This window comes from Piliocolobus tephrosceles, chromosome 6, assembly GCF_002776525.5.
Source record: "Piliocolobus tephrosceles isolate RC106 chromosome 6, ASM277652v3, whole genome shotgun sequence".
Lineage (NCBI taxonomy): Eukaryota > Metazoa > Chordata > Mammalia > Primates > Cercopithecidae > Piliocolobus > Piliocolobus tephrosceles.
Window position 1 is genome coordinate 100,597,078 of NC_045439.1, and position 14,265 is coordinate 100,611,342.

The following is a 14,265-nucleotide window of genomic DNA, read 5'->3' on the forward strand; positions in this document are numbered from 1 at the left end:
ATATATATACACACACACACACACTCATATATACACACACATATATATGTGTGTGTGTGTCTGTCTGTGTGTGTGTGTGTGTGTGTGTGTGTGTGTGTGTAATACAAGTTTTGGAGTCAGACCTAGATTTGAATCTCAAATAGGTTATTTACCAGCCATGTCCCCTGAGATAAGTTCCTTAATCTTTCCAAAACTCAGTTTTATTTTCTGTATCTTCTTCCTGGGTGCATGTGGGGATTAAATGTGATGGTGTAAATGAAGCTCTTAATAAACAGGTGCTTACAAAAGTTGTAATAGTGATGTCTAACTTGGAAATGAAGAGCTTTTGAAAGTGACTGTTTAGAGCGCTGGGGGTAGGATATGCAAAAACATATGCAACAACAAAAAATCCATCCATCAGAGTTTTCCAGGTCAATATCTGGACCAGTTTCTCTTATATTCTGTAGCCCTTGTGATGTGGGGTGGGAGAAAGGGACATGGACATCTTACTGGCTACTGGCCAGGTCTTATCTGTTTTGTTTTGTTTTTTTGAGACAGAGTCTTGCTCTGTCACCAGGCTGGAGTGCAGTGGGTGCAACTTCGGCTCACTACAACCTCCGCCTCCCGGGTTCAAGCAATTCTCTTGCCTCAGCCTCCTGAGTAGCTGGGACCACAGGCGTGCACCACCATGCCCAGCTAATTTTTGTAGTTTTAGTAGAGACAGGGTTTCACCATGTTGGCCAGGATGGTCTTGATCTCCTGACCTCGTGATCCGCCTGTCTCAGCCTCCCAGTGCTGGGATTAAGGTGTGAGCCACAGTGCCTTAATGGCGTCTTAATGACTGGGGACATGGAGGAGTGAGTCAGGTACAAAAAATAAAAACAAAACAAAAAAAACCCTGCTCAACCCTGCTCTCTGTCCATGGACCCGTTCAGCTTATCTGGGCTCTCCTTCCTACACCCTCGGGTTTCCCAACGCTGAGTGTCATGTTGAAGAGAGCAGCTTTCCAGGTAAAGAAGGACTGGCCAGGAACAGTGGCTTATACCTGGAATCCCAGCACTGTGGGAGGCCAAGGCAGGAGGATAGCTTCGGGGCAAGAATTGGAGACCAACCTGGGCCACATGGCAAGACCCCCATCTCTACAAAAAATAAAAAATTATACTTTTGGAATATTCAGAAAGAAAAATAAACTAATTAAATAAATAAAATAAATTATCCAGACCTGGTGACACACACCTATAGTCCCAGCTACTCAGGAGGCTGAGGAGGTGGGAGGATCACTTGAGTCCAGGAAGTTGAGGCTGTAGTGAGCAATGAGCCATGATCACACCATGGCACTCCAGCCTGGACAACAGTTTAGCCAGACCCTTTCTCTTTTTTTTTTTTTTTTTTTTTTTGAGACGGAGTCTCGCTCTGTGGCCCAGGCTGGAGTGCAGTGGCCGGATCTCAGCTCACTGCAAGCTCTGCCTCCCGGGTTTACACCATTCTCCTGCCTCAGCCTCCGGAGTAGCTGGGACTACGGGCGCCCGCCACCTCGCCCGGCTAGTTTTTTGTATTTTTAGTAGAGACGGGGTTTCACCATGTTAGCCAGGATGGTCTCGATCTCCTGACCTCGTGATCCGCCCGTCTCGGCCTCCCAAAGTGCTGGGATTACAGGCTTGAGCCACCGCGCCCGGCCAGCCAGACCCTTTCTCAAAAAAAAAAAAAAAGAAGCAGCAGCAGCAAAGAAAGAAGAAAGGACAAGTCTTCATATAGAAATATGTTGAAATATGTTGTTTTAAGAAATAACAATTTTCACAACATTTCTCAAGAACAGTCTGACAGTGTATCAGACGCCTTTAAAAAATATGGAGATCCAAGCCAGGCACCACCTGTAGTCCCAGCCATTTGGGAGACTTAGGTGGAAGGATCACTTAAGCCTAGGAGTTTGAGTCTATCTGGGCAACACAGCAAGACTTTGTCTCTTTAAAAATATATGTGTAAAAAAATAGACAAAAATTTAAATTAAAAAAATATATATGTGTACATATTGGCTGGACTATGGCTCACACCTATAATCCCAGCACTATGGAAGGCCGAGGTGGGAGGATCGCAGGAGCCCAGGAATTCAAGACCAAAGTGGGCAACATGAAGAAATCCCATCTCTACAAAAAATACAAAAATTAGCCTGGCAGGGTGGCAAGCGCCTGCATTACCATCTACTCGGGAAGGTGAGGTGGAAGGATTGCTTGAACCCAGGAGGCAGAAGTTGCAGTGATTAGAGATCGCGCCACTGCACTCCTGGCTGAGTGACAGAATGAGACCTGTATATACACACACATACACATACACAGACCCTTTGATCCAGCAGTCCACAGAGCATAATTTATTCTAAGAAAATAAAAGAAGTGAATAAAGATGGGTTTATCTTGCTCATAATAATGTATATATTGAAAACCTAAATATCTAGCTACAGGAGATTAGACAAACTATAGAATGCTTTACTTATCTATCTAACTACAGGTAGACATTATGGATGTTAATTACCCATTGAAATGTTAAATAGAAACAAAAAGAGCTAGTTCATGGCAGGGTTAGGCAAAAAATGAATAAATAAATAAGAGCAACAGGAATGTAAAAGCACATGTATCCTATGATCCATTTTCAAAAAAAGTTTATAAAGATACACCTTGAAACTACGAAAGGATAAACACCAGAATTTTAGCAGTTATTAACTCTAGGGGATGGGAACATAAATTTATTTCTCTATGCGCTTATCAGAATTTTCTTTTCTTTTTTCAATTTTTTTTTTTGAGATGGGGTCTCACTCTGTCACCCAGGCTAGAGTGCAGTGCTCCAATCACAGCTCACTGCACCCTCAACTTCTCTGGGCTCGGATGATACTCTCACCTTAGCCTCCTGAGTAGCTGAGACTACAGGTGTGCGTCACCACGGCCAGCTAATTTTTGTAATTTTTTGTAGAAAAAGAGTTTCACCATGTCACCCAGGCTGGTCTTGAACTCCTGGGATCAAATGGTCCATCCATCTCAGCCTCCCAAAGTGTCAGGACCACAGGCCTGTGCCACCATTCCTTGTCAGAATTTTCTAATTTTTCTACAAAGAACATGATTAAGTAATAAAAGACAAAGATTGTTAAAATATGTCTTCAGCCACTTTTATTTTTTGAGACAGGGTCTTGCTTTGTTGCCCAGGCTGGAGTGCAGTGGTGCAATGGCGGCAGTGGTGAACTGCCACCTCAACCTCACAGGCTCGAGCCATCCTCCCACCTCAGCCTCCTGAGTAGCTGGGACGTGCCACCATGCCCAGCTAATTTTTTAATTTTTTGTAGAGATGTTGCCCAGGCTGCTCTTGAACTCCTGAACTTAAACCCTCCTTCCCTTTGCCCTCCCAAGGTGTTGGGATTACTGGTGTGAGCCACCACGCCCAGCTTCAGCCACTTCTTATTATCTATAATATCAATGCTCAAGGTAATCTGTGGGCAGAGGTGACTGGGCTTGAGACTGGGATCAGGAAGCCTTGTTTTGTGCTGCGTGTGACCTCACCTGGCGGGGAGGTATTTGCATCCACTTTTTACAGATAGATAACCGATGTGCAGAGAGGACCCATGCTGTGCTCAAGATCCCAGAGTTCTTAGTGCCAGAGCTGGATTTTTTTTTTTCTTTTTCTTTTTCTTTTTTTTTTTTGAAACGAAGTCTCGCTCTTGTCCCCCAGGCCGGAGTACAATGGCGCCATCTCAGCTCACAGCAACCTCCGCCTCGCGGGTTCAAGCGATTCTCCTGACTCAGCCTCCCAAGTAGCTGGGATTACAGGCACCTGCCACCATACCCGGCTTTTTTTTTTTTTTTTTTTTTCTTTAGTAGAGACAGGGTTTCACCATGTTGACCAGACTGGTCTCGAACTCCTGACCTCAGATGATTCACTCACCTCGGCCTCCCAAAGTGCTGGGATTACAGGCATGAGCCACCATACCCAGACTTGTTTTGGTTTTTTGAGATGGAGTCTCATTCTGTCACCCAGGCTGGAGTGCAGTGGCGTGATCTCGGCTCACTGAAACCTCCACTTCCCGGGTTCAAGCGATTCTCCTGCCTCAGCCTCCCGAGCAGCTGGGATTACAGGTGCCCGCCACCATGCCCTGCTAATTTTTGTATTTTTAGTAAAGACAGTGTTTCACCATGTTGGCCAGGCTGGTCTCGTACTCCTGACTTCAGGTGATCCGCCCTTCTCAGCCTCCCAAAGTGCTGGGATTATAGGTGTGTGCCACCGTGCCCGGCCCCAGGGCTGGATTTTGGAGCCAGGTTTCCTGATTCTGGTTAAGTATTTTCTCAACTACACCAGAGGTACCCTTTTCTGAGCCTCATCTCTAAAACAACAGGGTCAGGATACAGTCCCTTCCAGCTGAAATATTCAGTGTCCGCAGGAAGCTTTTCCCCTCCCCCATCACTCCTGGCACGTCTACATTCCTGAACAGTTGGTGTATGTGCCCCATTTATCGGATGGGGCCGATAATTCCCTGGCCTGCCGGATTTCAGGCTGGGTTCGGACAACTCCAGCCTGCTCCATGGCCACAAAGAGGGTGAGGGTGGGGGTGCTCTATGGTTGGGCATCTGGCCGGGTGCCTGCAGAACCAGGCAAGAACTGCCCATGAAAGCTGGCTGGCTGCCGGGAACTCGTTGTCTTTCCGTTTAAACAGACACTGGCTGTTTGTTGAGTTTCTGGAAACATCTGACCTTTTGCAGAGCATCTCAAGAGTTGTCAGGGAGGGCTGGAGGGAGGCTTCTCACTTTCTGTAAATGGTTTAACCCTTCCTACAAAACCCTTAACAATAAAAAGAAGAGGTCAATTTCTAGGGAACTAGAAAGGTTTGTTTGTCTTTTTTTTGTTTGGTTGGTTGGTTGTTTTTGGGACAGGGTCTCGCTCTGTCGCCATGCTTGAATACAGTGGCTTAATCTCGATTCACTGCAACCTCCCAAGTTCAAGCGATTCTCCTGCCTCAGCCTCCTGAGTAGCTGGGACTACAGGCACGCGCCACCATGCCCAGTTAATTTCTGTATTTTTAGTAGAGACAGGGTTTCACCATGTTGATCAGGATGGTCTCAATCTCCAAACCTCGTGATCTGCCCGCCTCGGCCTCCCAAAGTGCTGGGATTACAAGCGTGAGCCATCGTGCCCGGCCTGTTTGTTCTGTTTTGTTGGCTGGCGAGGTAGATCATGCCTGGGAGCAGGGAAGAGACATTGAGCCCAGAGACCTCCTGTGTAATTTTTTCTGATCCCCTGTTTCTGGGACTGGAGGCTACAGCTGCCGGGGGAGTGAGGGGGAGTGAGGGGGAGTGGGTGGGTGAGATGGAGGTCCTGGAGGAAGGTGAGGGTCTGAAAGGAGGCAGCTCCCTCTGCCCTGAGCAGAGGCTCTACTGAGGACAAGAGTTTGGCCCACTAGAGCAGGAACTACTTCTCTGCCGTAGTGAGCAATGTACTTTATCCTGCAAATGTTTTAGGGCACCTCCTATGTGCCAGATTCTATGTGAGACACTGGTGACATGACAGTGAGCAATCTCAGACAGACGTGTCCCATGCCTTCGTGGAATGCCTTTTTTTTTTTTTTTTTTTTTTTCTTTTGGGACAGAGTCTCACTCTGTCACCTAAGCTGTAGTGCAGTGGTGCTATCTCGGCTCACCGCAACCTCCACCTCCCTGGTTCAAGCAATTCTCCTGCCTCAGCCTCCTGAGTAGCTATGTCTATAGGCACACGCTGCCACGCCCAGCTAATTTTTTGTATCTTAGTAGAGACGGGGTTTCACCCTGTTGCCCAGGGGGGGTCTTGAACTCCTGAGCTCAGGCAATCTGTCTGCCTCGGCCTCACAAAGTGCTAGGATTACAGACGTGAGCCACCGTGCCAGGCCAGAATTCCCATTTTATGGAGGAGTAAACTGGGAGCACGAGCACAAATGCCAAAAATGCCTTAAGTGCTATGAAGGAGACTTTAATGTAGGAAAGCCGGGGATGCTTTCCCAAGGAGCCTTTTGAACAGAGACTTAAATCTTTACTGCTTCAAGATAGTGCACAGCATCACCCTCATAGTGCACAGCATCGTCCTCATATTGAAATGTGTTAAAATGAAGAATCTTCAGCCCCACCCCAGACCTACAGTTTCTAAACATGCTTTATATTTTTATTTTTTTATTTTATTTTATTTTTTTTTTTTTGAGACAGAATCTCACTCTTGGTGCCCAGGCTGGAGTGCAGTGGCACTATCTCAGCTCACTGCAACCTCTGCTTCCAGGGTCCAAGCGATTCTCCTACCTCAGTTTCCCAAGTAGCTGGGATTACAGGCACTCGCCACCATACCCGGCTAATTTTTGTATTTTTAGTACAGACGGGGTTTCACTGTGTTGGCCAGGCTGGTCTCAAACTCCCGACCTCAGGTGATCCACCCACCTTGGCCTCCCATCGGAGGAGAGCAGTCTAGCTAAGAATCCTGGGGTGAGAAGGAGCTTGGAGCAGGATGTGAAAGTCAAGGAATATTTGTGAGTATTTGCAATTTTTTTTTTTCCGTAAGTGAGAGAGACTTGATGATGTTGAAAAGTCTTTAGGCCTTTGAATCTGGGAGGCGGAGGTTACAGTGAGCTGAGATGGGGGCGCCACTGCACTCCAGCCTGGGTGACAGAGCGAGACTCCATCTAAAAAAAATAAAATAAATAAAAGTCTTTAGAAGTAAACCAGTTGAGAGGGAAGGAGTGGGAAACAAACTACAGTGGAAAGGTAGATAGGAGGAGGGGCAGTTTCTGTAGGACCAGCTTCCCAATCCCCAACCTCTGCTGCTGGTTAGAATTACCTACAGAATTAAAAAATTTACAAGTGTTTGACTGGGCGCAGTTGCTCATGCCCATAATTCCAGCACTTTAGGAGACTGAAGCAGGGGGATCACTTGAAGTCAGAAGTTCGACACCAGCCTAGCTAACGTGATGAAACCCCGTCTCTACAAAAAATACAAAAATTAGCTGGGCATGTTGGTGGGCACCAGTAATCTCAGCTATTCTGGAGGCTGAGGCATGAATATCACTTGAACCCGGGAGGCAGAAGCTGCGGTGAGCCGAGATTGCAGCACTGCATTCCAGCCTGGGCAATAGTGCAAGAATCCATCTCAAAAAATCAAATAAATAAATATTGATGTTGGTTGGGCACGGTGGCTCATGCCTGTAATTCCATCACTTTGGGGGTCAAGGTGGGCAGACTACCTGAGGTCAGGAGATCGAGGCCAGCCTGGTCAACATGGTGAAACCCTGTCTCTACTAAAAACACAAAAATTAGCTGGGCATGGTGGCACACGCCTGTAGTCTCAGCTACTCGGGAGGCTGAGGCAGGATAATCGCTTGAACCCAGGAGGTAGAGGTTGCAGTGAGCCAAGATTGTGCCATTGCACTCCAGCCTGGGTGACGGAGTGAAACTCTGTCAAACAAACAAACAAGCAAACAAACTGATGCCTGGATTCACCCCCAGATAATCTGATTAAAATGATGTGCAGAATTGACCAGCTTCTCCAAGCAATTCCAATGTGCAGCCAGGGTAGAGAACCATTACTTTGGTGGGAAGATGGCTAGGAGGGAGCAGGGCGGTGGGGGGCTTGCAGGGAGTGGCTTGGAAGTGGATGAAGCCTGTTAGGTACCAAGGAGTGCCCATTTACCCAGGTTCCCAATTCAGAAAGGGCTTCAGATTTAGACTTTGCATATTACTGCAAAATAATGTATTTGCACCTATAGCCATTGTACTTGCATGTGTTAAAGAGCACTGTTTTGTTGTGTCTAAACATGTAAAATAACTGCATTTCTTTTTTTTTTTTTTTTTTTGAGACGGAGAGTCTCGCTCTGTCGCCCGGGCTGGAGTGCAGTGGCCAGATCTCAGTTCACTGCAAGCTCCGCCTCCCGGGTTTACACCATTCTCCTGCCTCAGCCTCCCGAGTAGCTGGGACTACAGACGCCCACCACCTCGCCCGGCTAGCTTTTTTTGTATTTTTTAGTAGAGACGGGGTTTCACCATGTTAGCCAGGATGGTCTCGATCTCCTGACCTCGTGATCCGCCCGTCTCGGCCTCCCAAAGTGCTGGGATTATAGGCTTGAGCCACCGCACCTGGCAACTGCATTTCTTGTAAACAGTAATGTAGAGAAAAAAATCAATGAGTCAATGAGGCAGGCTCACGCCTGTAATCCCAGCACTTTGGGAGGCCAGTGTGGGTAGATCACCTGAGGTCGGGAGTTTGAGACCAGCCTGCCATGGCCAACATGGTGAAACCGTCTCTACTATAAATACAAAGTTAGCTGGGTGTGGTGGCACATGCCTGAAATCCCAGCTACTTGGGAGGCTGAGGCAGGAGAATCGCTTGAACTGGGAGGTGGTAGTTGCAGTGAACCAAGATTGAACCATTGCACTCCAGTCTGGGCAATAAGAGCGAAACTCCCTCTCAAAAACAAAACAAACCAAACAAACAAACAACAAATGAAAAAAATCACAATGAGACATTATTATGTACCTATAAGATCAGCTAAAATAAAAAACAGTGATAACAGGAAATGCTGGCAAGAGTGTGGAGAAAATGGATCTCTCTCCACATTCCTGGTGGAAATGTAAATGGTACAGCCATTCTGCAAAACATTATGGCAATTTATAAGACTAAATATGCACTTACCATAAGACACAGCAATGGCATTCTTCAGACATATATCTCAGAGAAATGAAAACTCACATTCGTATAAAAACCTGTACACAAATGTTCAGAGTAGCTTTATTTGTAATAGCCCAAAACTGGAAACAACCCAAATAGCCTTCAATTCAATGGGTGGATGAACTTGAGCTGAATGTGGTGGCTTATGCCCGTAATCCCAGTACTTTGGGAGACTGAGGTGGGAGGACTGCTTGAGCCCAGGAGTTGAAGACCAGCGTAGGCAACATAGTGAGACTCCCATCTGTACAAAAAAAAAAGTAAAAGTTAAACTCTAGTACATGCATTCCATGGAAGACTACTCAGTAATAAAAAGGAAAGAACTATTGATACATACAATGACTTGGATATATCTCAAAGGCATTGTGATTATCGAAAAAAGCCAATCTCTGCACTCTAAGCTGAATGACAGAGAGAGACATTGTCTTCAAAAATTTTTTAAACAGAAAAAGGAAAAACCCAATCTCAAAAGATTATGCACTATATTTACATAACATTCTTGAAATAACAAAACTATACAGATGGAGAAGAGATTGATGGTTGTGAGGGGACAGTGGCAGGAGTGTGACTATAAAGAGGTACCATGAAGGATTACCCCACGGGGATGGAACAGTTCTTGATGGTGGTGGTTGGTACACAAATGCATTCATGGGTTCAAATTATGTAAAACTATACACACATATATGTGTGCATGCACAAATAAGTGCATGCAAAAACTGAACGATAAGGTCTGCAGTCTATTTACAACATTGACCAATGTCAATTTCTTGATTTTGCTAGTCTGCTACAATTATATAAGTTCATCACTGGGGAAAGCTGGTTAAGTGTTCATGGGACACTATGTACTATTTTTGCAACTTCCTGTGAATCTATAATTATTTCAAAACTAAAAAGTTAACAGGCCAGGAGCGGTGGCTCAGGCCTGTAATCCCAGCACTTTGGGAAGCCGAGGCGGGCAGATCACAATGTCAGGAGATCAAGACCATCCTGGCCAACACAGTGAAACGCCGTCTCTACTAAAAATACAAGAAAAATTAGCCAGACAAGGTGGCGGGTCCTTGTAGTCCCAGCTACTTGAGAGGCTGAGGCAGGAGAATCGCTTGAACCCAGGAGGTGGAGGTTGCAGTGAGCCAAGATCATGCCCCTGCACCCCACTCTGATGACAGAGTCAGACTCCATTTCAAAAAAAAAAAAGTTAACAAAAACATGTATCTAATTCTAAAGTTACACATTTTAAAGAACGTGTAAGAACAATAACATGTATATTAAACACCTTAATGGTTTTCTATTGGGAGAGGGAGCAGGAGGAGGAATGACAATAAAAGGAAACAAACAGCTACATTAATCAAGGGTCCCTGTGCAAACAAATGATAATAATGTGCTGTCAACCGAAAAGGTATTAACTCAAACGTCTCTGCACCTGAGGTCCCGCAGAGAGGAAAGAGTATGTGTATTGGGGGTCGGGGGAGGAGATGGGAGAAGGGGGGATCAATAACATTAAAGACAGGGCTTTATTTCAACAACATTAAAGATTTTTCCCTTTATTCAACAGAAGACTGGAGGAAGTTGGAGGAGGAGAAGGAGCAGGAAAAGGGAGGAGGGAGAAGGCGCTGGAGTAGGCAGTGGAAAGTACTCTTCTGGTCTGGGGACCAGTAGCTGAATCCCTGCGGAGCTCTGAGGCCCCACGGGGAGTCCTAGTTTCCAGGTGCTCTTCTGAGCAGTGATGCTCCCAAGGTGCTCTGTGTGCTGGGAAATTGGAAGTGCTGATTTTAATTTTTATTAAATCTGTTTTTAATAATTTTAATATTTTTTTTCTAGACGGTGTTATGGAGAAAGAAGTGCTGATTTTTAACATAGCCTCTTGCAAGGCACAGCTTGCAGGGGCTGGGTGACCTTAGGCAAGACCTCTAATTTAGCTGTGCTTTCCATATCCTTAGCAAGGAGTGTCCCCACGCCAGCACTGTTTGAAAGGCAGAGCTAATAAGAGGATTGAGAGTCTTTTAAAAGTCGTTTGCACAAGTTCACGGCCTTAGTTATAAACACAGTACGTATTGCTACTAATTGGATGACTATAAGGAGGAAAGAAGAATATAAAGGGCAAAAGGAAATAATTCAGGAAGTGCATAAACATTTATTGACAAGGATGCTCATCTCAACATTACTTAAGATAATAAACAATTAGAAACAACTTAAATATCCACTTGATTAAAAATGTATGCTGCATTCGTGTGATAGAATACATAAAAATGAAAGTATGCAAGAATTCTTTTATTTATTTATTTATTTGTTTGTTTATTTATTTTGAGACGGAGTCTCACTCTGTTGCCCAGGCTGGAGTGCAGTGGTGTGATCTCAGCTCACCGTAACCTCTGCTTCCCGGGTTCAAGCGATTCTCCTGCTTCAGTCTCCTGAGTAGCTGGGATTACAGGCGGGCACCACCACGCCCGGCTAATTTTTGTATTTTTAGTAGAGACGGGGCTTCACCCCATCTCTACTAAATACCCCATGTATTTTTAGTAGAGCCGGAGTTGGTCCAAGTTGGTCTCGAGCTCCTGACCTTGTGATCCGCCCACCTCGGCCTCCTCAAGAGCTGAGATTACAGGCGTGAGCAAATGTGATATAGGCTGGATGCTGTGGCTCACACCTGTAATCCCAGCACTTTGGCAGACCAAGGCAGGCAGATCACTTGAGGTCAGAAGTTCGAGACCAGCCTGGCCAACATGGTGAAACTCCATCCCTACTAAAAATACAAAAATTAACTGGATGTGGTGGTGGGTGCCTGTAATCCCACCTACTTGAGAGACTGAGGCAGGAGAATCGCTTGAATCCGGGAGGCAGAGGTTACAGTGAGCGGAAATCGCATGACTGCACTCCAGCCTGTGCAACAAGAGCAAGACTCCATCTCAAAAAAAAAAAAAAGAAAAACGTAAAATAATGCTGTCTTAAGTAAAAGTTAGAAAAAAGTATGTACTGAATCATCTTTTTTCTAAAAGATGTAAGTGTATACTTATGCATAGGAAACACACAGGAAGATATTCACCAAAATATTAACACCAGTACACCTAAGACTTGTGCAGTTTATTACATGCAAATTAATCTCAATTTTTAAAAAGTTTTTAAAAATATTAATGCTGCCGGCCGGATATGGTGACTCACGCCTGTAATCCCAGCACTTTGGGAGGTCGAGGCAGACGGATCACGAGGTCAGGAGTTCAAGACCAGCCTAGCCAATATTGTGAAACCCCATCTCTATTAAAAATACAAAAGTTAGCAGGGCGTGGTGGTAGACGCCTGCAATCCTAGCTACTTGGGAGGCTGAGGCAGGAGAATTGCTTGAACCCGAGAGGCAGAGGTTGCAGTGAGCTGAGATAGAGCCACTGCACTCCAGCCTGGGTGACAGAGCAAGACTCTCGGGAAAAAAAAAAAAAAAAAAAATGAACGGCCGATGCTGATGTGTAGGTAAAATGAAATTATGAGTGATATTATTTTTAATTCTGTTTTTCTGTTGTCTAACTTTCTTGTACTAAATATGTGTTTACTTTTATAGAGATGTAACAAAAGTAATCACTTTTTTCTTTTTCTGGAGGAGCTAGGCAGCAATTCCCGGAGAGGAGAGGCTGCAGAAGGACAATGTACACTTAGGCCAGGCCCGCCCGGCCTTGGAACGGGCTGCCACTTGGCCTCTGGTTTCTGCAGTCCCTTGACCAGCCAGCTCAGGCCAGCTCAGCCACTTACAAGTTCAGAACTGGTTGTTTCAGTAACCGCCCTGAAAGCTGCTGTTGCTTTCCTGGAAGATAGGAGCACCAGGACGCAAGAGCAGGAGAGGGAGGAGCCAAGGTCACTTGATAAATGCGGGATATTTATAACCCTATCTTTCACCCCCCCTGCAGATCTCCGTTTCGTTTTACTCTCTGAGCACGCCCGCCCACTGCATGGTAAGGGAGCAGTGAGCAGCATTTATCTCGGGTGGAGACGTGGGTGGTTTCACAGAGTGTGGCTCTGCTCTCCTCTCTCTCACTTGCCTCCTTCTGTAAACAATACTACCATTCTTGAGAGCCGACCATGTGCAGGTGTGCGCCTCCACCATTGCATTTCCCACCACAACCTTGTGAGGTCTCTAGTGTTCTGATGCCCACTTTACAGATGAAAAACTCAAGGCTCAGACAGGTTAAGGAACTCGTCCTAGGTAACACAGCCAGTTAGGTGAGAGTGGATCTAGGATTTCAACCCGGGCCAGCCCAGACTCCAGCTAGTGAGGCCGCCCCCTGTGGCCAAGGTCCAGCGAGGCCGAGTCTCCCAAGGTGAAGGACCACACAGTCCCTTGGGCTCCACGGCTAACTTGGGCCGACAAGCGGTTGTGGCGAGGGGGACCCGACAGGCCAGGGTGGTCGTGGCATCGAGTCCAGCGTTGCTGCAAATGGCCGGGGGCCGGTGGCGGTGGTGGGGCGGGGGGCACGGCCCGCATCAGGGAAGTCCCGGAGGCGCCCTACGGACAATTCCCGTAAACACGGGCGGGGCGGGGCGGGGCTTGGCGGGGGCCCAGCATTTCCTGGGACGCCGCGCCGGACCGAGGCTGTGCGCCCGAGACTCCGGGTCCCCAGGGACGGCGCTGGGCTGGCCTGGCAAGGGGGACGAGTCAGTGGACACTGTAGGAAGAGCGGCCCCGCGGGGGGCGATGACCGTGCGTTGGCCCTGACTCACTCCAGGTAGGCGCGGGGGGTGCCCAGCGAGGTGGGAGCCGCAGCCCGGGAGGTGGCGGACCAGGCGGAAACCGCCGCGCAGCCGCCGCCCCCACCCTTGCACCCGCACCTCCCGCCCGGCCCCTCTCCCCAGAGGGCGCCACCTGCACGCTCTGATGGGCACTGGCGCCGGCCTCCGGGGGAGCCTGTTACCATGGCAGCGCAGGAGGCTGGGCCCATGTTCCCATGGCCACCGGGGACCTTAGAGCAGCGTTCACATCGCGCCAGTGCACCACCCCTACTCCTAAATCCGGGACCTGGCCCTGGGGGGAAGTCTTTTGGAATTCGGAAAAGGCCTGGGCCCCTGCGGAATGGTAATGGGTATGACCTCCGAGTTAGGCCCTTTGTCATGCCTTCTTTCTTGTCACTGAGCACCAAGGTGGTGGATACAAGGCTAGAAGAAGGAAGTTGGGGTTCTGGGCATGAAGCTGCTGTTGCGGCTACTCGGGAGTTACTCTGGTCTAGCAAAACGGCGCAGGAGCCCTGGGTCACCTCGGGAAGGTCACCAAACCTCTGCCCACATTTCCTCACCTGTAATATGAGTATGTTATTTGAGTTAAACAATTCTTCTAAAGGTTGAAATGCCTTAAAATTTTGTGTGGGAAGCATACAAAGTTTTAAAAAGTTTTTTCCCACAATGCCTTAGAACTGGAAAAGATTTAGCAATCACCTTGGCCCATCCCTCCTCATTTTCATAAGGAAAACTGAACCCAGAGAGATTAAATGGCTTCCCAAGATGACAATGAGTTAGTGGGAAGGTCAGGATTTGAATTCGGGCCATGGCCATTTCTTTTGGTGATTATACTTTTTTTTTTTTTTTTTTTTTTTTTTTTTTTTT

General features: G+C 47.0%; 1 protein-coding gene across 1 annotated transcript in view; it reads left to right on the forward strand.

Annotated features, from left to right (window-relative positions):
• The first annotated feature begins 13,213 nt into the window (after nt 1–13,213).
• SEMA4B (semaphorin 4B) overlaps nt 13,214–14,265 on the forward strand; it is a 42,909-nt gene continuing 41,857 nt past the window's right edge. Inside the window, exon 1 of the mRNA XM_023187122.2 lies at nt 13,214–13,394. The gene's annotated coding sequence lies outside the window, so the exon portion shown is untranslated. The remainder of the gene's footprint in view (nt 13,395–14,265) is intronic.